The 23606-nt window shown below is 43.9% G+C and overlaps 1 protein-coding gene and 1 long non-coding RNA gene across 5 annotated transcripts in view; one reads left to right on the top strand and one right to left on the bottom strand.

Moving 5' to 3' along the window:
• The window catches only part of MOB3B (MOB kinase activator 3B), a 234881-nt gene that overhangs the window by 79823 nt on the left and 131452 nt on the right, over positions 1–23606 (bottom strand). The gene's annotated exons all lie outside the window — the stretch shown is intronic.
• Positions 4101–8802, top strand: LOC133097954 (uncharacterized). The gene is made up of 3 exons (XR_009702090.1): positions 4101–4403; positions 6135–6324; positions 7228–8802. It is a non-coding gene; the product is annotated as an uncharacterized LOC133097954 (long non-coding RNA).

Consider the following 23606-nt stretch of genomic DNA (forward strand, 5'->3'; position numbering starts at 1 on the left):
TCACTCACCCAGGGCCACAAAGCTAACAAGTGCGGGAGAGGAATTCAAGCCCATTTCTTTCTGACTTCAAAGTCTGTTCTCTTTCCACGACTCTATTCTGTCTCTTTTTATGGCTGAAGGCAGTCCCTTTCTTCTTCCCTTCCTTCTTAAGATCAACGGGAAGACACACTGTGGTATTGCCAGAGGTGTCCAAAAGTGGGATTCATTGCCTGGGGTGGTGGTGAGTTCCCCACTCAGGGAGATGTTCAAGTAGAGGCCACTTGCTAGTGTTGTTAGAGAGGGGATCCAGGTAAGAGAAGGTGGTTCCCACTACTGGTTGCATATGACAATCAATCACCTGTGTTTGTTAATAGGCCAGATTCCCAGTCCCCCTTCAAGTCCCCTGGGTCTCAGGTGCAGCTCAGTTATAGCTAATTTTTTAAAGTACCTTTGGGGATTCTAACGCAGCTTTTGGGAATCGTTGGGGTCTCCTTCAACTCTGAGATGCTATGACCATAGTGACCGTGGTCTAAGAGAGGGCCAGTGCTGGTGTTAACAGCGACAACTATACTAGCTAAGTGTTGAGTGTTTACTCTGGTCCAGGGCTGGTGCATTACCTCATTAAGTACTCACAACTACCCCACGAGGCAGGCACTACAGTCATGCCCATTTCACAGATAAGGAAGATTAAGTTTCCTGCCCAAGGTCACACCACAAGGAGGTGGAGGAGCTGGGCTGTGAGTTCAGGCAGGCTGGCTCTAGATCTTCTCCTCTTAATCAGAGGAGGAGAAGGCACCAAATGTGACCTGATCCAAAGCCATCCAGCCCAAGGCAGGTTCTAAGTAAAACCCACCAGCAGCTAATCTCCCAAATCACAAAAATTCCACAGCACAGAAATGACCAAGAGAGTGAAATAGACTCTCAGACTACGAAATGACTATAACAACTGAAAGTGTCGCAAAGCTCTCAAGGTATAAATTATAGGCATTTCTTTGGTCTTTGGTGTTGTATTCGACTTTTAAAATTTAAACTTTTCAACACAGCACGAGTACACCCCAGTAATTCCTACTGCTATTCCTTCACTCAAAAACAAAACAAAACGTGCTCCTTAAAAATGGTTTTACTGGGTCCTGGAATGTTCAAACAAAATGACATTAAGTATATTGACACGGTTAAAACATTAACCCTAGTGAAACTCCTGATGTGCTAATTCAACAGAGCCCGCCCAAGCCTTTCTGGGAAAAGCTGGGTCACCTGCTGTACCTTGGCCAAATCCTCACCCACCACGTGGCCTGGAGGCCAGCTTTAGCACCAGGAGTGCAACTTTAGTGCAGGGACTTTCTCAACCAAATATGTTCTATTTCCTCCCTCAGGGTCATCTCAGTCTTGGGAGAGTCAAGGGCAAAAAAAGGAGATGTGATGTCTATACTCTGAGCGCTGAACTCACAGGGGACTTTCCAGGTTACATGCCCTATTAAACTAACCCTCTCATTAAAGTTGACTCTGGGCAAAACTTTGGGAGGAACAGAGGTGGTCTTCTTACTGCCAAGCTCCCCTCCCCGCAGCATGGCTAATTACCCTTGTTCTTGCTTCCAGCCTAAGGTCCTTAAGCTATTCTTGCTTTTTAATGATCCTCTCTCTCAAAGTTCCTAACCCTTTGTGAGAAAGGTTAAAACTCACTGGAAAGAGTTGCAACAGCTTGAATGGAGTCAACCAGTCAAGAGACGTCTGGGACTTTCCCCTCTGCCTAAGGAAGCTCAATTTAACCTGGGGCTGGGAAGAGGCAGAGCCAAGGTCACCTTTTTAGACCCAGAAATCACCTGGGAAACCAGGTCACAACCTCTCACCAGGCTCCTGATCAATCGGGGTGACCTTTGGAGAGGCCTGATGAACCTCGGTAGGTTTCAGTCTCCTCAGCTGACATCCACGAGGTGTGGCTGAGATCAGTGTGTCTCACACTCTTCACTGCAGGCGCTGAGGTGCTGCCGAGCTAGCGGAAGGAATAAGGGATCTCTTCTCCCACCTATCCATCCACGTCAATGTTCAAGTTCTATGTAGGATTTCACTTGACAAAATCAGGTGACTTTTAAGGTCCCTTCCAGACCTAACATTCTATCGTTCTGAGACTCTATTTCCCACTGAAATAGACAGCTGTCTCCCCAGCCCATGCTGATCTGAGGACTGCTAAAGGGTGGACACCTCTTCCCTGGAGTCCTGGGGGTATAAGTCTGTCCCTGCCAAGTGACTAGGAAGATGCCTCATTTTCTGCACATCCTGGCATCACACAGGACCCTCAAAGTCCCTGGGATTCTGCCAAGTGCCTATGAAAACCGAGCCAGATGCAGACAGCTGGGGTCTGGGTGGAACAGCCACTTCAAGCAGCATACCCCAGGCCGGGCCCCTCAGGGCACTGGCTGATTTGTGATGGAATTAAAGACGTTTTCCGAAATTTCAGCTATGGCCCCGGAATGTTCCAAGCCCATGAGAAGGTCATGTGAAATTGGTGAGGGTTGGGCATAACCTAATAAGAGTGGATGTTCTCTAGTCTGAAGCCTTGGAGTCAGAAAGCTCTGAGTTCATAATTCTGATGCCCCTCATTCCAGCTCTGTGGCCTTGAGTACATGATTTCATCTTTCTGAACCTCAGCTTTTTCATAGGTCAAATGGACAAGGAGACAGTTTGGCATAGTGTCTGGCACTGTAAATGTTCTTACCAGGTCAATGCCTGGGCTGCCTTAAAATGTGATGAATAATAAAATAAGCCAAAAAATTAAGGGGCTCAAAGTTACCCACCTGTGTGTATGGATACCCATTGCTTAAGGTATCAAATCAATTCTCTTTCTACATGGGCTTCTCTGCCTAAAGTCCCAGGCTCCCCATAACACATGGCACAGATTCAAATGTTTCTAGCTATTCCCAGGGGCCTGATTCACTCTTTGCACCCAGAAGCTGGAAAGCGTGTGTATTGTTCAGAAGATCAAGGCCAACCATCCCCCCAAGTCCCCCACCCTCACTCCTGTGGTTTAGGGCGAGACAACCGCCTAATAAATCAAGGCCCATTATGAGTTCCTTCAAGCTGATTCACACACATAGCTCCTTGGCTCCTACCTGGGCAGAGAAAAGACAAGACCGAGAATTCCCTGGACCTTGCCCTTCCAGGATGTGATAAAAACCTCACACATGAGAACTTATAGTGATCTGTGGTTCTCCAGTGTGCCATGAGAGATGAAGGGACCACTTATAATGTTACTCACTACAGAGCAGAACTGGCAGAAAGAAGGGTACTTCCTGCAGTTCCCCAGGGATGTGACATGACCAGTGACCCTATCGCCCCCCAATCCTATTCAAAGCCCCCAAACAATATCATAGACTTCTAGGACTTGGTGCTGTGTGGTCTTTATGTGTTAAACATACAATTAAACGAGTAAAACTTTATTAAGGAAGGTACTGGGGGAGGGGAGAATACATTGATGAATAAGATAATAAGAGAACAGTCGAGCAGATGTAACAGATGTGGAGGGAGAAGAAAACGTCCATCAATTTCACCTACCACGTGCCAGGAACCATTCGGGTCCTTCACAGCAGCGATCCTCAACCTTTTCTGGCACCAGGGACCGGTTTCGTGGAAGACAATTTTTCCACGGAAGGGGGGTGGTGGTGGTGGGCGAGGGGAGGGTTGGTTTCGGGAATATTCATGGGCGTCACATTTATTGTGCACTTTATGTCTATTATTATTACATTGTAATATATAATAAAATAATTATACAACTCACCATAATGCAGAATCAGTGGGCTTGTTTTCACTTGCCACTCACTGATAGGGTTTTGATATGAGTCTGCAAGCAATTGATTTATTATGGTCTCTGTGCAGTCAAACCTCTCTGCTAATGATAATCTGTATTTGCAGCCACTCCCCAGTGCTAGCAGCTCTCCTCAGCTCCACCTCAGATCATCAGGCATTAGATTCTCATAAGGAGCGCGTAAACTAGATCCCTCGCGTGCACAGTACACAGTAGGGTTCGAGCTCCTATGAGAATCTAATGCCGCAGCAGATCTGACAGGAGGCAGAGCTCAGGCGGTAATGTGAGCCATGGGGAGTGGCTGTAAATACAGATGAAGCTTCGCTCACTTGCCTGCCACTCATCTCTTGCTGTGAGGCTGGTTCCTAACAGGCCACGGGACTGGTATCGGTCCGTGGCCTGGGGGTTGGGGACCCCTGCTTTACAGGAAAGGCGGGAAGGTGAAGCAGTAAGAGTGTGGATCTGGGACCCAGCCTGCCCACATTCACATCCCAGCACATGGTCACTTGGACGAGTTATGTGACCTCTCGGTGCTTCGGAGGTAATAAAAGAACCTCTCCCACAGGACTTCATGAGGATGAAACAAATTCATATATGCTGGCGCTCTCACTACAGAGCCTGGCGGGTAAGCTTTCTTGTTTCTTCTCTCCATCTCATTTTGATCTTCATGAGGCGGGCGGGGTCCAGATTTTACAGTTGGAGAAACTGGAACACAAATAATGTATCTAGGGTCACAGGGGCAGTAAGTGGAGGTTTGGGAATTCAAACTCGGGCTCCAATGATTCCAAGTCACTTAGACAAACAACAGTGATTGATGAGGGTTTTGTGAGAGAAGCGAGACAGCCTGTCAAAGTGGTGGACACAACGGGCCGTGGAGGCTCCAGAGTCAAGTCCAGAAAGGCAAGCAGGTCATTTATATGTGGGTGTGGGTGTAGAAGGACACCTAACCGTGGAAGCAGATTATTTTCCTTTTTAATCAGGACAGAGCACCTCTGTCAACCTAGTAAGCTGGTACCTTTAAAGAATATCTGGGAAATAGGTACCTATATACCTCTCTCGCTCAGGTGCTGGCGGACTACATTCTTGATTTGTTATTGGGTTGGCCGAAAAGTTCGTTCGGGTTTTTCCGTAATGGAAAAACCATTACGGAAAAACCCGAACGAACTTTTCGGCCAACCCAATATTTATACTGTACTCTACCCAAAACATAGTGGGCATCTAGTAAATAGTTATGATTACCCATATTTGTTACCTTATGCTGGCCTGAGCTTAAATTTACATGTATTGCCCAGCATTCCTTAAAGTTTGTCCTCATATGGTTAGATGCTCCTAAAAAAAAGAATTTAAAGCAGGGGTCCCCAACCCCCCCGGGCCGCACAGCAGGAGGTGAGCGGTGGGCAGGCGAGCAAAGCTTCATCTGTATTTACAGCTGCTCCCCATCGCTGCCCATCACTCACATTACCGCGTGAACCATTCCCCCCACCGTCACCCCTGCCACTCCATGGAAAAATTGTCTTCCACGAAGGCGGTCCCTGGTGCCAAAAAGGTTGGGGACCGCTGATTTAAAGGACACCAAAGTTAAAGGAAATGCTGTGTATTGTATCCCTTTCCAGGAAATTTTCCGGTGTACATAAGCACCATAAAGGCTCTGAAAAATTCAACACTAAAGAAACCTGCTCTTTTTAATGCAGGGTTTCCTAAACCTACTTGGCCACAGAACCCTTTCCTAGATAACAGAAGCTTTGGGGAGTACTGAAATTGCTCAACTGAATTTTGACTTCCCTGCAAGCAGGGGATAATTATTCCCACTTTCCAGGTAAGAAAACAGAAACTCATCCAGTGGTGGCTGGCAGAGCCACCGATAGAAGCCCAAGTCTTTGCCTCCAAAATAAGAACACTCACATTTCCAAAACAGCACACTGGAAGAGCCACCATCCCAGACATCGTGTCTTTTGCTTTTCATTTTTTAAGTCTCTAGGTAAAACTAAATGTTAGAAATAAGTGACTTGGCCAAAACCACAGAGCTGGTTAGGAGTGGAAAAGGGACGACGCCTATGTTTGCTAACTTTTTAAAAATCTATAAACATAGAAACAAGCTGCCATCGATTGCCATGAATGGTTTGAGTGCACCCCTGCCTGAGCTAAGATATGGACCAGCAGCTGGCATGCTGGCATTCGGGGTTAGTTCCAGGAATGGAACTGGGAGATCCTGTCCTTTCAGAGTTCAACAGCCCAGATGATCTCAGTGCATTCTTCTTGGCAACCAGCTGTTCACACTGGACTGATGAAAAAAAAATCTGGTCATTGGGTAATAAAATCATCCTCATTAAAACGATTGTTCTGCCTTCTTCCATAGGAAAAAACAGTGGAAGCCAACGTGCTTTAGCACCGGAACTCACCCACGGCAACGCTCTCTCCATCAACACCTCCCTCCAGCATTTCCCTGGCACAGCTGAGCCTGGGACAGAAGCCTCCCCCAGGCCTGCCAAGTTCCTCCTAGCAGAGCCCCCGCAGAGTTCTGCCCAGAAGTAGCATCTGAAACAGAGGTGAGTCCTTCTGGCCACACGGCACAGCCTGTGCCCGGGAAGGGGAGCTTTGGGGAAGGAGGGAAGCTGAGCCTGGTCCTCAGCCGGCAGCCCCCAGCCTCCAGCCCCTCTGCCAGATGATGTCTCACAAGATACGAGGGTTGATCAGGCAGGCCCGGTCAAGAGCAAGCGGGATGAGCTTCTGTGGACCGCTAAGGGATGGAGATAGGCATCTTGCCCTAGAAATTAGCATCAAGCCAAGACCGTTTAGTTTCTGCTGCACAGACCTGCCACAGGGCAGGAAGCAGGACGTGAAGGGGAGGAGAAGGGAGAAAAGGGAGAGTCTGTAGAATATGTTTCCCTGAAGGTGTTTTCTAGCTGAGTTTCCTCCATGGGTTTTACCACACTCCTCTGAATTCTTATATTCACATTACATTTTTTACTTTTTTAAAAAAATTTTTTGGCCGTGCCACTTGGCACGTGGGATCTTAGTTCCCTGACCGGGGAACGAACCCATGCCCCTGCATTGGAGGCGTGGAGTCTTAACCACTGGACCGCCAGGGAAGTCCCTCACGTAACATATTTTTAAAGCAAAGTAAGACATACAAAAGGACAGTGCCTATTTTTTTCCCAGTTCATGTTAACTCAATAAAAAATGTACTCACCACTTCCAGAGTGTCAGGCTCTGCGTTAAGGACCATGAGACAGTGACAATAAGATAAAGAAGGTAGGACAGGACTGACGTGGTTTTGAAACTGGATTCTGCAAGTGTTACAAAAGTGCCTGAGGGGCCGCAATGGGGTGTGGGGTGGTAAGATGCTGAGAAGCAGGTCCTCTCCTGCTCCCCCGCCCTCTGCCTCATTCATCCTCTCCCCACCAAATTAGGTAGCTCTACTTTGATCTGTTCTCTCTGTTTCTTTGCAGGGAGAGCTGTTGGGAGACTTCATTTCCGGATGTTTACAAGCCCTTGGGAATATGTGAAGGTCCTTCCTGCAGGACCAGTCCGGAACCGACTCTTATTAAGCATGCAAAGACAGATGCCAATATTGATTGCCCTAAGGGGTTTCTGGCAGAGGAAACATACTTATGGTTCATGGTTTGCTGGGAGCTCTGAGCAAGCTCAAGCGCTGGCTGGCCAGGCCTGGCACGGCCTTAAGCACCTACTTGCTCCCGTAGACAGTATGCTGTGGCAGCTGTTGGGATAAGCCCCAGGGCACCTTGAGGTTTGGGTGCTTCTGGTGTCAAGCATTTGATGAAGGGTGCCTCGGGCCTAGGAAGGTTTTCAACCTTGCAAGCTCCAGACACCTAACTGCTGTACAGACAGGCGCAAGAAGTACATGGACAGTCCAGCCTGCCGCTGCGTTTCCTTAGGCACGTGATGGTCATGGGCGGGAGACAGCACGTAGTGGGCGTTAGGTGCCCAACAAAGTGTGCGAAGTTCAAGTCCTGGCCCCGTTAGTGCCTCACTTGTGACCTGGGCGGGTGACTTCTCTCTTTAAGCCTGTATTTTCTCAACCGTAAATCAGGGGGCAGTGATTGTTCCCATCGCATGGGATCTAGGTGTTAGATTATCCATGTAAAGTGATAACATAGTAGCTAAGTACCCGATACATCTTGGACATTTTTAGTATTATTATCATTATTATTGACACATCTGAGAGGAACAGCCCAACAAAGCCCAAGGAAATGTCCCTTCACAGCCATAGCCCATTTGATGGACAGGATCTGGAAGCAAGGCTTGTCAAAATGAAAACGAAAGCAGATTGAAGCAACTGCTGTGTTGATGGCAATTCTCTATCTTCTCAAGAACAGCATGAAGATTTGTTTTTTTTTCTGATCATAAGGTGCATAAATGCAAGAAACTTCTCTCCTTAGAGAAATTCACCAGATGGAAGTTCTTTCCCAAGGAATTTCATAATCTATCAATGTAGCACAAACGGGGTCAGGTGTTAACCCTGTATCAACTGTCATCACATTCTTGATGGCCCTGAAGGCCCAGTCAGCCAGAGTTTCACTGATGTTTTATTAGCTACAGGAATTGCATTTCAGAACATGTTTTGAAGGGAAATGTCATGAGCTTATCTTTCCAGGGACCAAGGCAGCAGTGAAAGAATCAGCTCATGACTCGTGATACAGCCTTCATCTAAGTGCATTTCCCTCTGCTACTGACGTGCTCCTGGAGGAGTTTTGGGAAAGAGTGTGAGCATTCATCCCTACTACATCAGGAAAACTCAGCACACCTGTAATTTCAGTAGCAACAGCAGCTTGCAGTTGCTAAAGTGACGGAAATGTTTGTGTTGGCCTCTCCATGCAGTTTGGAAATAGCAAAAAGTGGAGGAGTTGCTTCTGGGTACCAAAAATAAAGTTACAAGCCTGTGAAAATGAATCCCTGTGACTTAATGAAATCTGTGGCTTAAAAGTGTGTTTGCTAAGAAAACTGAAGTTAGATGCCTCCTTTAAACAGAATGAAAGCGGGTAAACGGATGAATAAATGAATGATTGTTTACTTGAGATATTTATCATTGGTGGAAATTATAATTTCTCAAATACTTTAAACTATGGGAATTTTCTACCAAAGAGACTTTGTAAATTTAGAAGTATAATTAATAATAAAGATTAAAGGTGATGCATCTTAGCAGGCAGATCATTTTACACCCACCTGACCCTGTGTTCTCTCCCATCAGATCCCCCCTCCCCATTCCTTTGGAAAAACAGTAAAGTTATGAGGATGGACTTGGGTGGGGGTTAGAGTTCCTGGGTCTGAACCCAGCTGTCACTTAACTATCTGTGTGATCTTGGCTAAATCTTTACACCTCAGTTTCCTCATCTATAAAATGGGGATGATAATAATACTGCCAAAGTCACAGTGTTGCTGTGAGGATTAAGTGAGTTAATATTTTTAAAATATATAGATCTGTGTGTATGGCACATTTCTATATGTATGTTAGCAGCTGCTATTACCATTATATTTATCATTATCATAATTTCCATCAGATTCTCCCATCCTTCCTCCTACAGGCTGCCCTAAAGTTCCCTACATCAGCAACATTTCCAGGAACATTTTCAGGCCAGAGATGTCCTCTCCAGAAGATCATTATAGCAGCTCCTTAACCAATGACCTGTATTAACATTTCAGATTGATTGAAAGTCACCTGGAAAGACAGGGAGTTCTGAGAGGCTGGGATAGAAAAAGTCATATTCAATTAGGAATACAGTTTGTCCTGTGGCAAGAGGAACCACCAAGTGGTTAATATGTTGAAGGAGGGTCCTCTTAGGGGAGTGCTTCTCAACTGGGGATGATTTTACACCCCGGGGGACATCTGGCAATGTCTGGAGGTATTTTTGGTTGTCACAATTGGGAGGAGGAGGCCAGAGATGCTGCTTAACTCTCTACAGTGCTCAGGACAGCCCCGTAGCCCCAGCAAAAAGTTACCCAACCGGAATGTCAATAGTCCCAAAGTTTAGAAACCCTAAACTTTGGTAGATCTTGGATCGAAAAGCACCTTGGCCGCCCAGAAGCTTCCACTTTGGTTGGATATACTGTTAACCTCCAGCTACCCAAGAGCTAATCTAGTTTCCAAAGGCACCTGACCTACTTTAAAATGATTTACAGGGGATGCTGCTCCTATAGTGCAGGAGTAATTTATGACCGAGCACTCCCGGTTCCCGGAGAGAGAAGACTGAGGAGTGGGCTGCATTCCCAAGCACCCAGAGAGTTTTCATTTCAGCACCGACCAGGAGGCTGTGGCCTTCAATAATTTTAGTTCAAGCACTGAAGCATCTGCACGTACTAGGTTCTGAGCCTTCAGAGATGGTTCTTCTTAAAATTTAACATGTCTAAATCATGTCCAATTAATTCCTTTTCTCTCCCTCCCAAACATGCTCCTGCCCCAATCTTCCCCATTTTCGTAAATGCCTTGACCACCTTCCCTGACTCTCAAAACAGAAACTCAAACAACATCCTTCACTTCTCTTTCCCTCACCCATCCATTCAATCTTCAGGCAGACCCCACTGCTGCCACCTCGATACAGATCTTGAATGCTTCCTCGCCTCTTGACTGCCACTGCCCTTGCCTGACCACTGTGAATAACTCCCTACATGGCCTCCCCATTTTCATCCTTGACAATTTCTAATTAATCCTCCATACAATGGCCTGAGTAATCATTTAAAATATAATAATTAAGGGCTATGACTCTTGACATCCTTTGATAGCTTACCACTAATGCTTCAAATAAAATTCAAACCCCTGACCATGGCCTGAAAAAAGCCTTATAGGAGGGGTTCTCAAAGAGTGGTCCCCAGACCAGCAGCATCGGCACCTGGAACTTGTTCAGAAATGCGCATTCCCAGGTGCCACCCCAGACCTACTGGATCAGAAACTCTGGGGGTGGGGCCCAGCAATCAGGGTTTTAACAAGCTCTCTGGGGGACTGGGATGCGTGCTGGCGTTTGAGAATCACTGCTCTATGTGATCCGGCTCCTGCCTACCTCTTCCACCTCATCTTGTTCGCTTTCCTCCTTCCTGATTACACTCTGTCAAATGGGCATCTTGTCAATTCCTTGACCGTGCCAAGGTCTTTTCTACTTCAGGTCCTTACATAGCCTGCTCTTGCTGCCTGGAACACATTTCCCATCCCTCTTTTCATATCTCCTTCTCAGATACTTCCTCTGACCACTCTTTCTAATGCAGATTTCTGTTTCCACCTTTAATTCTCTGTGGCTCGGATCTAATGGTTTTCTTCCCAGTACTCCCTATCACTAGTTGTTTTCTATTTTTATTTTCTGGTTTACTTGTTTTTGTTTTTTGGTTGTTTTTTGTTTTTGGCTGCACCTCACGGCATGTGGGATCTTAGTTCCCTGACCAGGGATCGAACCTGTGTCCCCTGCAGTGGAAGTGTGGAGTCCTAACCACTGGACCGCCAGGGAAGTCCCCTGGTTTACTTGTTTTTATTTGGCTCCTCCACTAGTTGTAACCTCCACGAGGACAGGGCATGTCTGTTTTGTTTGTTAATGTATACACAATGGATACTACAGTGCTTGGTACATAGTAGATGATCAATACGTTAAGGGCTTGAATTCCTGCATTACCACCCTTAAGGTCCTTCCAGTAGAGTACAGGAAAAGAAAATACGTGGCATCTGTCCTCACTCCACCATCTGAATGAGGCAGACATGGCTATTTGGTCTCCAGAGTCTTTCCCTCTTACACCTGGATATGGCCTCAGAATTTTTTATGACACCTACTCTAAGCATCCACTAAGGAAAAAAAAAAAAATCAAAGTTGTTACTTTCAATAGAAGTGGAAGAGACAAGTATATCACATCTCTAAACAATATTTCAAATAATTTAATTACTAGTATTATTTATGTACCAGACACTGCACTAACATTTCACAAGCACTGTCTTAAGTCACATGAACACTATATAGAATAGTTATTATTCCCACTTACAGATGAGAAAACTGAGCTGTAAGATAACGTCATGTGCCCAAGTTCCCACAGTAAGTGGTAAAGAGAGGCTTTAAATACAGGACGGTCTGATTGTGACACCTGAACTCATTGCTGAATCCTTTCACTACAGTGAGCATAACAGATGGTACAGGGCATGATATACCATACAGGACTGAGGGCAAGCACTGCACCCATGTTAAGGTAAAGGTGTCAAAGGGAGTCCAGGGGGACTTCTGAGGCATGAGTGAGTCAAAGGTGTGGAAAACAAAGAAGCAGGGAAGCAAAGACTTACCCTGTACTCACACTTACTCCTGTCCTAGAAGAAGTCTGAGCTGGGAAGAGAAGGGCTCTGGTGAAATGTGCTCAGATCACAGGAAGACGTTTGGCTGGGCACGCTCTATTCAGAGCTGCTGCGGCTATCCTCTCTCATCTTGGCCAATTCTTCAACAATAATCTGTTTTGACTATTGACAGGATATGTGCTCTCTGGAAAGCTTATTTGTACACTTGCATACTGGAGTGCGCTGGGCAGTGCTTATAAATTCTCCTGGGGAGGGGGGCAGGGCTTTTTTAGCTACACTCGAGCCCCAGCTAATCTGATTCATCTCTCCTGGGTCAGTAATCCCTTCATGTAATGAGCTAGGTTATTGTTAAGTATGCTGTTCGTATGAAAAACGGGATGGCAAGAAAACGTTTGGAAACCATAAATTATTAAAGTATTTTAATAAAAGTAAGTTTATACTAAATATCCTCTCTGAGTGTGATCCAAAAAAAAAGAGAGAGAGAGAGAGAGAGAGTTTCTCAGCTGATTTGCACTGAAGGGAAACCTGCATAGAAGTAGAATTTATAGCACAGCCTTTTAGTTCCATGGTAACTGACTGATGTCACATACAGGATGGAGACTTCCCCAATGGGCCCAGGATTCAGCTTGGACGTATCATATGTTTAGTTAAGCATAAAAGTGATTTCAAATTTAGGAAATGAGTCTTTTTTTTTTTTAAGATTAATTTTACTTAAATTGATTTTGGAAGGAAGTGCTTGAAGCAAATCAGATGGTTCTTTTCCAACACTGTAATCAGAAATGGATGTAGAAATCTCATATAATTCACAAAATTGAGCTTGACATGATGCCATGTCTCTATGGAAAGAACAAAGAATTCTCAGTGCAGAGAAGAGATAATTTCATATGATCCAGTGCCTTTATATGAGAGTTCCTGCAAGTATTATTCCCAGATGAACAGAATCAGCATCCCCTCAAAGGCTGCTAAAAACTCAAATTTGGGTCCTATCCAGCACTACTGAGTCAATCTTTCGGGGCAGGGCTCTGGAATCTGCAATTTTAATGTTTCCCAAAGAATTCTTAATAGAAACCATTTCTGGTGGAATCTGAACAAAGAAACAGGAAATATTCCTTTATCCTATCTGGGAGCACGTAATGGGAGCATCATTACAGCTTGATGAGAAATAAAGGCCATAATCACATACAGCCTAATGGCCCATAGACTATGAAGGGTATAACAGGGTGCAAACAGGGGCATTTAAAATATCTGCATGTTTTACTTTAAGGGAAGCAAAACAGTGTAGCTAAACTTCTGGGTGTCAAAATCCAGCAAAATTTTAAAAACTGGGCAAGGGGAAATCAACATAAATTGTCTCCTTTATTTTATCAACAAGAGCAATTTGACAAGCCTCACCAACTCTATAATTTCATAAAAGAAAAGGCGTTTTTAACACCAAAAAAGAAATAAGCAGGAAAGACGTAATCTCAGAATAAAGGACAGTCCTTTACCTAGAATAAATTTAGGAGTAAGTATGAGGCATTTGATGCGATGTCCTTATTTTCTTCATTCTCATTTTGTCACAGAGAACACTGACTCTGGCACTGACATTTGGGAAGTTCTCAAGTAGCGGAGAGACCAGGGTTTCATAAAGACAAATATCAGTTCTAAGCTCTGCCCCTTGCTAACTGTGTGATTTGGGCATCACGTGCATGACCAATTTGTCTTTGTTTGTTAATCTATAAAACAAGGATAAACATCATTGTGACCATTACTGACCTAACATGGATTAATCAGCTGTCACATGGAAGGGATGGAAGGGACTCAAAGCTGCCCTCCTTCCTTGGTTTTCTCTTCCTATGGCTTTGCAATCTACCAAGAATCTTGTTGGATGTGAGATAAAAAGACTTGAGATAAAGACTTGCTTGAGATAAAAAGGAGGAAAAAGGGCTGCTTCATTAATTGTTCCCAGCTTTTATGTCCCTTTTTTCTTTTTTAGCTTCTCTTGCTTTCGATTATGATGGAATTTCACATCAGACAGATCCTCTGTTACTTGACTGTTACCAACAATCTGAAACTGCAGTTCTCTGCTTGGTTTGTCACAAAATGCAAGGGGTGCAAGTAAATCCCTGCCAAACATCTCTGAAATGTCTTTTTGCTTTTTTTCTGTTATGCCTATTTATGAGTAAATTATTTCCCCAAAGCAAATACAGTCTATGTGCCTATTTGTAAAGTGTGCAGAGGTGTGTATGTGTGTGTGTATGTGTGTGTGTGTCTGAGAGAGAGAGAGAGAAAGAGAGAGAGAAGTGGAGGGTGAGAAGGAGGGCTGATGTGCTGCATGACTCCAGGACCCCAGTCACACTGTATCCTATATAAATGATGTCCCATTGTCAATCATGTCCCAAGAGGTTGTACAAAATGATGGACCCCCCCAGGCAGGGGGACACACACAGATAAATACTTTTCCACCAACAGCTCAAACACAGCCCTCCAAAGAATTTAGTAAAATAGTTTCATAGTTAACACTTTTTGAGTGCTTTCGTACGAAGCACTGTGCTAAACACTTGACCTGCACTATCACATTTTATCCCTCACAATAACCCTACGATTATGATCCCCATTTTCTCTGTGAGGAGACCAAGTCTTAAGTGGTTTCCTGCCTACGATCACCCAGTTAGCTGGTCAATGGCAGAGGAAGAAATGGAGTCCATGTCTGTGGAAATCCAGAGCTTAAACTCCATACCAGTTTGCTAAACCACTCCTCCAAGCAGGAGAAAACAGAGAACGGAGATCTTGTTTAAAACTTATAAATCTGAAAGGAGGGTTGTTTTCTCTTCTTTCCTTCCTCTTAAAAAGCAGTTGGCCAGGGCTTCCCTGGTGGCGCAGTGGTTAAGAATACGCCTGCTCATGTAGGGGACACGGGTTCGAGCCCTGGTCCAGGAAGATCGCACATGCTGTGGAGCAACTAAGCCTGTGCGCCACAACTACTGAGCCTGCGCTCTAGAGCCCGTGAGCCACAACGACTGAGCCCACGTGCCACAACTACTGAAGCCCACGCGCCTAGAGCCCGTGCTCCACAACAAGAGAAGCCACCGCAATGAGAAGCCCGCACACCGCAATGAAGAGTAGACCCCACTCGCCGCAACTAGAGGAAGCCCGCACGCAGCAATGAAGGCCCAACGCAGCCATAAATAAATAAATAAATAAATAAATAAATAAATAGCAGTTGGCCAGCTTTGGCTTATGGTTTACCTCCATGAACACAGAAAACAAAAGCTTTTTGGTTGTTTTTTTTTAGGTAATTAGTGAGCATTTAACACATGTCAGCTATAATTATAACAGAGTGTACCAATTTATATTTCTGACAACAGTGCACCCATTTTTCTGTGCTCTTGTCTACGTCTGGTATTATCATTCTACCAAAAGCTTTTTGGAATAGCTCGTTCCTCAATCCCCAGAGCAATGATGTCTCTGTTTTCCATGCAGGGGTCTTTCGTACTTGAGGCTCTCTCAGAATAAGCTAGTCACTGTATTTCCTAAAGGGATGACCTCTCTGTCTTCAAGAAGTAATCACTCCTGCCCTGCTGAACTGGACAGAGGGCAGTAGCCAAATATCCTGTCGTCAAGCGTCCTCCAGGGCAACACTGGTGCGTGGTCCTTGTGGAAGTGGCTCTAATCTGTCACGGTATGCAGCTTTGCTAAGACTCACTTTATGAGCTACCACCAAGAGCTAATAAAACATGTCAGGAAGTCTCTGTAAGCTGTAAAAACATTTCCAAAGGTCACTGCCGACACTCCGGACTTCAATGACTTTTGAAAGGAAAAGAAAACAGAGGCAGAGGCGTAGAGTTCCAAAAGACAGAACTACCAAAAGAAGTGGCCCCAAATGGACCGTAAAGGCCGACAACTCCACGCTACATCAGCCATTGAATAAACTCTGCCCAGAAGGTGTCTCGATGAAAAGGTTCCAAAGCCAGCAAAGGGTGGTGGAGATAACGACAAGGAAGGAAAGCACGACATCCCAGGCTTGATCTCGCAAGAGGGGACTTTCCTTTTCTTGGTTATTTAGATTCAGTGCGTGGGGCATGTAACAGTCACATTTACTTACATTTCCGGCACCTACAATAGACTCCTTTATAAGTAATGGTGTAAGTGGCAGAAAAGTGATGAATTTTAGATTAACCCTAGCATATCAGGCATTTTTCTTAATAAATGCTTTTTTCTATTATAAAAGTAAACATACTTTTAAATGAAAATACTAAAAAAATTAAAAAGGAGAAATAATCATGTCATGTTAAAAGTTTCACATTTTATGTTTTGGGAGCCATGCTTTGACATCTGGGATGACCAAGAGTCAGTGGTTCTCCTAGTCTAGAAATATTAACCCTCATCAAGCATTCCATTTACTGCTGATGAACAGGGCCAGGCCCAGAAGAGACAATAATATTTTTATCCTGGCTTAGGAAATTTTAGACTTGAAATCTGAACTTTGTTTAGGGGAAAAAGGTAATCCATGGAGTCAGTAAGTCAGGATGTCATCTTGTAGAAGCTCAGCACAAAAAGACCGTTGATTTGCTAGTCACCCCAGAGTGAGGGGCGGGTTCTGTCCTGCTCTGGAATGGCGGCCAGCCTGCTCTTGTGCACAGACTGTACGCGGCTGTCCTTAATATTTTATGACAGGTTTCAATAGGGAGTGAACGTGAGTCAATTTCCTAAACATTACAACAGCTCAGTGAACTAGTCAATAACCGGAGATACCAAAGGGCTGAGCTGATCCTTCCCATTTGTCTTACTCTACTTTCTTTCCTCTCTTTTATTTGCTAAGACAGGTAACATAGACCAGTAACAGGACTCCAGGCCCTGCAGCCAAATTGAGCAGAGCTGACTCCTGCTCTGCCTTACCTGCTCCCTAACTTTAGGCTGGTTCTCCTGCTTCTCTTAGTGGCACCTACACAGTGGAGGTAATAATAGGACTATCCTCAAAGTGCACTTGGGCAATTAAAGGAGATACGCTTTTAAAGCTCTCAGCAAGCAGCTTGGCACCCAGCGAGCAATCAATAAATGAGGGATTCACCACATTGCATGGCTGAAATGGGCGTTCTTTGAGGACAGGGGTCACGTCTCTTATTTCAGTTCCTGAGCACCAGGTGCCTGGGCATCCAAGGCGGGCATGGGAGGTGGGGGACTGAGGCTCAAGCAGGAGTTAATTTGGTTTGATTTAGTTCCCTTTCATTTCCTGGTATAGTCTCCCTATTTTTTTTTTTTTCTTTTCCAAAATAGCAAATCACGTTTTCCCTTGACTCAAGCAGCTGTATTGTTGACAGCTAGCTGAGGCTGTCCAATTCTCTTCTTTTTTTACTTGTTCTAGAAGTATTTATCTTTCTTATATTATTTTTGAGAAGCAGCATTCCTTTCTCTCTTCCTCTTTTCATAGCTTTCCTCCCGGGGAGAACTGTTCTCCCCCCAGTTACTGGGGTTCTGGTGAGTCCGTCAATCTGTGATCCCCCAACCCCATGCCTACCCACCCCAATTGACAAATACGCAGAATCATCATTTGGCACTAAGGTTACCTGTTTCCTAATAAATCCTTTTTCCTACTCTGGTTCATCAGAGTCAGTTTCTGTGGCTTGTAACTAAAGGGCCCTAACTGATAGCTATCTTGTTGTTTCTTCCTTTCTACTCAGGTTTCCTTTCTACTTCATGGATGGTTTCCCATATGTCTCCTTGACCATCTACCAACAAACTTAATCTCCTTCCGTGCTGAACATGGCAGCATTTCACCCATTCTGTGATAAGGATGACATCACCCCTCTTCTAATAAGTTCAGCCTTCCTCTTAACTAGCACAGTGGCTCCATGAAATTCAGTTACCCTCAAGCAAACCTGATTTTTTGCTGCACAAGATGTGAATGTTGGCATCCTAAGCACCCTAAGACTTAACTATTATCATCTTAAAATGGTAATGCACAAGGAGAAGTAGCTGCCATCTACTCTATTCATTTTATAGTGGCAGAAAAGGAGGAGAGCCTTTTAATGACTTGTCCAAGGCCAAACTGCCAGAGAGAGGACAGATTAGAATGCAGTCTCCCGATACTTGGCAAGGTGCTGTCGTCATCTTATTGGGCAAATTATAAGGAAATACTATTTTGGACCCAATCCAAATAAATTTTCTTTGTGAAGTAGAAAAGATCTTTGTCACAGGACAATAACATCTACAAACCACTCTCATAATAAAGACATCTAAGAATGGTTCAAAAGAAACAGCAGTTAGGGAAGAAAGGAATGCAGGAAGAAGGGAGAGGGGTGTTAAGGAAAAATGCCTGATATTATTTCTTCTACAGGGAGGTGCAGGATCCTCCAAAACAGAATCATTCCAAGTTGTCTGCCAGCCAACACAGAGTGAACTTTTATGTGCAGTGAGCTGTTTTAAATTTGAGGGTTCTCTGCACACACAAAAGTAAGCATTGGATAATTGACCCAAAGCAATGAACCAATAAAAGAGTTCTTTATTTTAAATTCATATACAAAAAATATTTAATTTTCTTTTATCCCCAAGGAACAAAAAATCATAGTCTCTTAAAACTCCCTGAATGATCAAGTGAAGGAAATGGGAAGGGATATACACAGGCTTTAGAAATGTTCTGCATAACGCATGCATAGTTCTCCAAATTTTTTGTTGGATAACACTATAGAAATGTCATTATCCCCAAGTGTGATTACTGAAGGCACATGGAAATGATATGTGTCTTTAAATTTCTATGATCTAAAAATCTGCTCTGTTGCAAATATTTTCTAGACAGAAGTGTTGGTCATCATAGCATCTAGTGTATTAATTAGCCTAAAAATGAATGAAATTAGATCTGTACACTTGACTTCAACCACAAAATTAAATGTCTGTAATTGACAAAAGGTAGGGCAGATACAGCTTTCTGAATTTTTTTGTTATAGGATCTAACTCAGAGAACTTTTAAATTCAGGGCTTTGAGAGATTGTGGTTAACTGTTAAACACATAAACCAGGCTGGCTGTCAAAGACATGGCTTACATGTCACCAGGTTCCCACCACACTTCCAAAGCAGACATCACCAAATGACCACAGTGCTCATTTCCACTTAAGCCAGAGTCCCAGAATCTTCTCAACACAGTAGAACAAACAGCCATAGCCAACAGGGAAACACAAAGAATCCCACTTACCATTTCTCCATTAAACTACCCTGGTACTCATGCCTGCTTATTCAGTAGCTGTAATTTCCATAGTTCTGTTATTTAGTAAGTTCATTAATTATGAACTTACTAAATTTATAATGAAGAACCACATGCATCAGTTACAAATGGCTCTAAAATTGTGCAGAATGCCTGGGCCATTCATTTCCTCTGATTCTCAAGAATATACAGCTGGGCTCTGAGGCTCCCCAAACACTTCAATTATCTACCCTAGCACTTTCCATAACATCTCACCCAACCCCACCTCTACAACTGAAGTAAAAATATCATCAAGTAAGAGAGAGTAATCTTTTTTTACATTTTCCAGCTCAGAAATGGATTTCTTTTCCTCCGTTCAAGACATAGTCCCTGACCTCTCCAATTTCATATCCTCCCCGAAATAAAACCCGCATGGCTGGTCTAGGATGAGACACTGTGATTATGAGTCTTATAGGATTACTCAGCCTCCTCCACCCCAAAAGGTAAAGATTGATATCTTAACAATCTCATTTAATTCAAGGCTTTTCTTGCATTGAACCACAGCACATTTAGAGCTAATATATGCATTAGAAAGCAATAACCAAATAAATGAAAATCAATAGGGTCTCCACTGATTATTATGTAAAGCAATACATTACAAGGGAATAAACCAATAACGCTTCAATATTTTGAATTTTCACTAATTCTGAGTGATTACCTCCTCTCCTTGCTCTGACGAGTATAAGTGTGTAAAATTTGACTACATCCTTTTTCTTGTTAAAATACACTTTTAAAAAAGTTTATAGAACCCTCAGAAGAAAATAATAATAATAATAATAGAAGCCTCCTGCTGAGAATTGCTTTTATGACCAGATATTTTGTAATTTATAGTTTACAGTAATTCTTTATGTGCAGGTAAAGGCTTCCGAAATACTTGATATATCATGAAATTAACTTGTTCTTTTAGAGCAGTTTAAATGTTTTCCCAGCAAGTGTACTTTATACCAGAGTTTCTCAAACTCAGCACCATTCACATTTGGGGCTGGATAACTGTAGCAAGAGGCAGTCCTGTGCATTGTATGGACCATTTAGCAGAATCTACTCACTAAATGCCAGAGCAGCCTCCCAGATGTGACAACCAAAAAATGTCTCTAGACATTGCTAACTGTCCCCTGGGGTGCAGTTGAGAACTCCTGCTTTAGGGTATTCATCTATTGCTTACTAACCTCTCCCGTTTTTTGATAGATGATCCAAAGATAAATTTTATAGCATACCTCCTCCCTATTCAAAAGATTACCCTTCTGGATTATCTGAGTACAAAGCAAAGCAATTTTACATTCAATCACACAGCATCCCTGGGAGGAGTTCATGTGTTATCTTCAATTCATTGTTGAGAAACAGAATCCGAAGTCATACAGTGAGACAGGGACATGAGGTGTCTCCTGAAATGTATTCCCTTCCCATCCTCCCTCCCAGTATGGTCATCTATTGCCTTCTTTCCTGGGGGAGGCAAAATTTGCACTAGAGGATTTAATAGTTCAGAGCAAGAACTAACAACAGCAATCAAGTCCTAGGTAATTTGGGGCAAGTTATCTCAGCTCTGAGAGCCTCAGTTTTCCTGTTCATAAAAACGAAGATAGTAATTCCTAGTTCTCAAGGCTGTTGCTCAGAATTGAAGAAAATAGTGTACATAAAGCATTTAGCACAGAATCTAGTATATAGGTGTGCATAACAAAAGCTAGGTCTTTCATTCCCTATTCATGAGGAATCTCAAACCAAGGCCACCACATGGTCCCATTTGGAAGCCACGATGGAGACCAGAAGAGCTGGGTGAAAGGGCACATGTGCCCCCCTCCACGGATTTGGATGAACGGGGGAGGCTCACCATGTCTGAGAGGCAGAAGACATCTTTGAAGCAGAAATACTCACTGTGTAACACTGCCAAGCCTTTCTACAAATAAATAATTGCGTGTCACTAAATGCTCCGAGGACTTTTTAAAGTCATGTACGATCTGAATTAAGGAAAAGAGACATCTCACATAAAATTTCTCTTATTTTCACCTCGCCATCCCCATCCCCATCCCTGACGCAAGTAGGTTGAACCGCATGGAAATTGCTGATATTCGACTATTTTTTATCTGTCAAATAGCACTTTCTTAGGGATCAGTCTAAATTTGTGGAGCGGGGGAACAAACTATTTCAAATACCTAAAATGTTAGGTTCTCAAGTGGAGGTCAAAGAACTCATTCTTGGTTACGTTTGGAAAATTCCGAAGAAGCCAAGCCCACGTGAGATGTACTATCATTACGGGTGAACATTCTATTCTTCATCTTTCTTTCATAAACCCAAGAGGCTAATTTACAGAGCTTTCAAGAGACCCTCCAACAAAAGAGGCAGGTGCTTGATCCCAAATCCCAAATCAGCAGGGCTCTGAATTAATCAGAGGAAGAAGGGAGAACTCACCTGAAACTAATACTAGGCTATGACATAAAAGAGATGGCATATGTATGCCATCCTAGGGCAGGACAGGGAAGGGGTCACACGGCACAAAACGGCAGGCAGAAATGCAGTTCAGACCATTATGGGTTTGTGATTAGTGAGCATCCCATCCTCCAGCTCACCCCTACCTGGCTGCCCACTAAGGAGCAGAAAGTGCTGGAAAGTAGGATTAGACCTCTAGGGAGTTGGCTGAAGGAGGTTGGTTGTTTGAGAGTACTGCATATGCCGACGGTACCATGACTGATGTGGTCTGGAGACCCTTCCAGTAATACAAATCTTGAGAACTGTCTTGTACACCTCTCTGAACTCTTCCACCAGTCAGAAGGACAGAGTGATAGAAATTCAAATCTGTATATTCCATCCTAATCCCTTTTCCAAGCCTCACTCCCTTACCTGACTGCCCGCAGATCTTCACCTTGATCTCGTATCAGGATCTGAAATTGAATGTGCCCCTAGGTGAAATCATGCCCTCCTGCCCATTCCTGCTCCTGTATCATCTATCTTGATCAGTGCTATCACTACTGACTCCACCTCTAAAGAGGAAAATTTTCAAATCGAGCTCCAGGTTCTTTTTCATTCTCTCCACACATTTAAATAATTTTGCTCCCAAGCGTGGCTTAGGCTCAGCCGCTTCTCTGGCTCCCAGAGCCACCACCCTGCATCAGGTACTTATGGCTCACCTGGACAACTGTGGCTGCCTCCTGCCCGCCCTCCCCCTTCATCATCTTCCCTCACACCAGCCTCTCCTCCAAACTGCCTCGAGTCCTCGTCCCCAAAAATGAGCCTTAAAAACTTTACATTGGTTGGACGTTGTCCACAACACGTTTCCTTGGCATTTTTTTCTTTTTTTTGGCCGCTCCACACGGCATGTGGGATCTTAGTTCCAGGGGTCGAATCCATGCCCCCTGCAGTGGAAACGCAGAGTCCTAACCACTGGACCGCCAGGGAATTCCTGTTTCCTTGGCTTTTAATTAAATGAGAATAATACATATAGATGACTGACTTTGTCTCTGGTAGAGAATAATGAATAATACTTATAATAATTATCAATTACATTGTTAATTGTAGACACAGATATTCAAAATCTGGCCCCAACCTAATCTTATTACTGCCTCTCACCCAAAACATTCACTTCCCCAACTGTACTGACTTCTAGTTCCATGAACTCAACAGACCAGTTTTCAATGCCGTGACTTTGCACATTCTGTTCCCTCAGCCTGGAGTGCCTGCCTCCCTCCCCCCATTTCTTCCTGAAATGCCAGGCAAATAGTGAGTCACCTTTCAAGACTCAGCTCAAAAATCACCTCCGAGGTGAAACCTTCTCCAAAATCCTCAGGTGAAATTAGTCATTCCCTTTTCAGAGGAACACTTTCACGTCTCTGCTACAGTAGCTCCCACATTTTATGGTGATGTATTGGTTTGTTGTTCTCTCCATGGTACAGTGAACACCCCAGGAACAGGTGCTGTGCTGCTCATCTTCATCTGCCCAGGATCTGGCGTGGAGCCTGAGTTTGACAAGGTCCATGTAATGGTGGGTGAAAGGGATGGCCAGTGGCCTGAGCATAATGATGGTTCTTCTAGTGGTACATCAACTGTAGAAAGACAATTACTTAAAGGGGGCAGCTCTTCTTGGATGCTTTCTATTCCCTCTTTCAGTGTTTCTTTAAGGATAGAATAACATGAAATATCTAGCTTAGCCTTCCGTGGAGCGGGCAGATGTATCTGAGGCCTAGAAGTAGGACTTCGTGGGGTTCCTCTGTTCCCTTTAGCTGTGATACAAATTACCTGCTTTGAGAACTTGTGTTTTGATCTATCCATTACAAGGAACAGAAACCTATTCAAGCTACTTAAGTAAATGAGGGACTTACTGTGTTATAACATGGAGCCCAAGAACAGGT

This window comes from Eubalaena glacialis, chromosome 9, assembly GCF_028564815.1.
Source record: "Eubalaena glacialis isolate mEubGla1 chromosome 9, mEubGla1.1.hap2.+ XY, whole genome shotgun sequence".
NCBI classification, from domain to species: Eukaryota; Metazoa; Chordata; class Mammalia; order Artiodactyla; family Balaenidae; genus Eubalaena; species Eubalaena glacialis.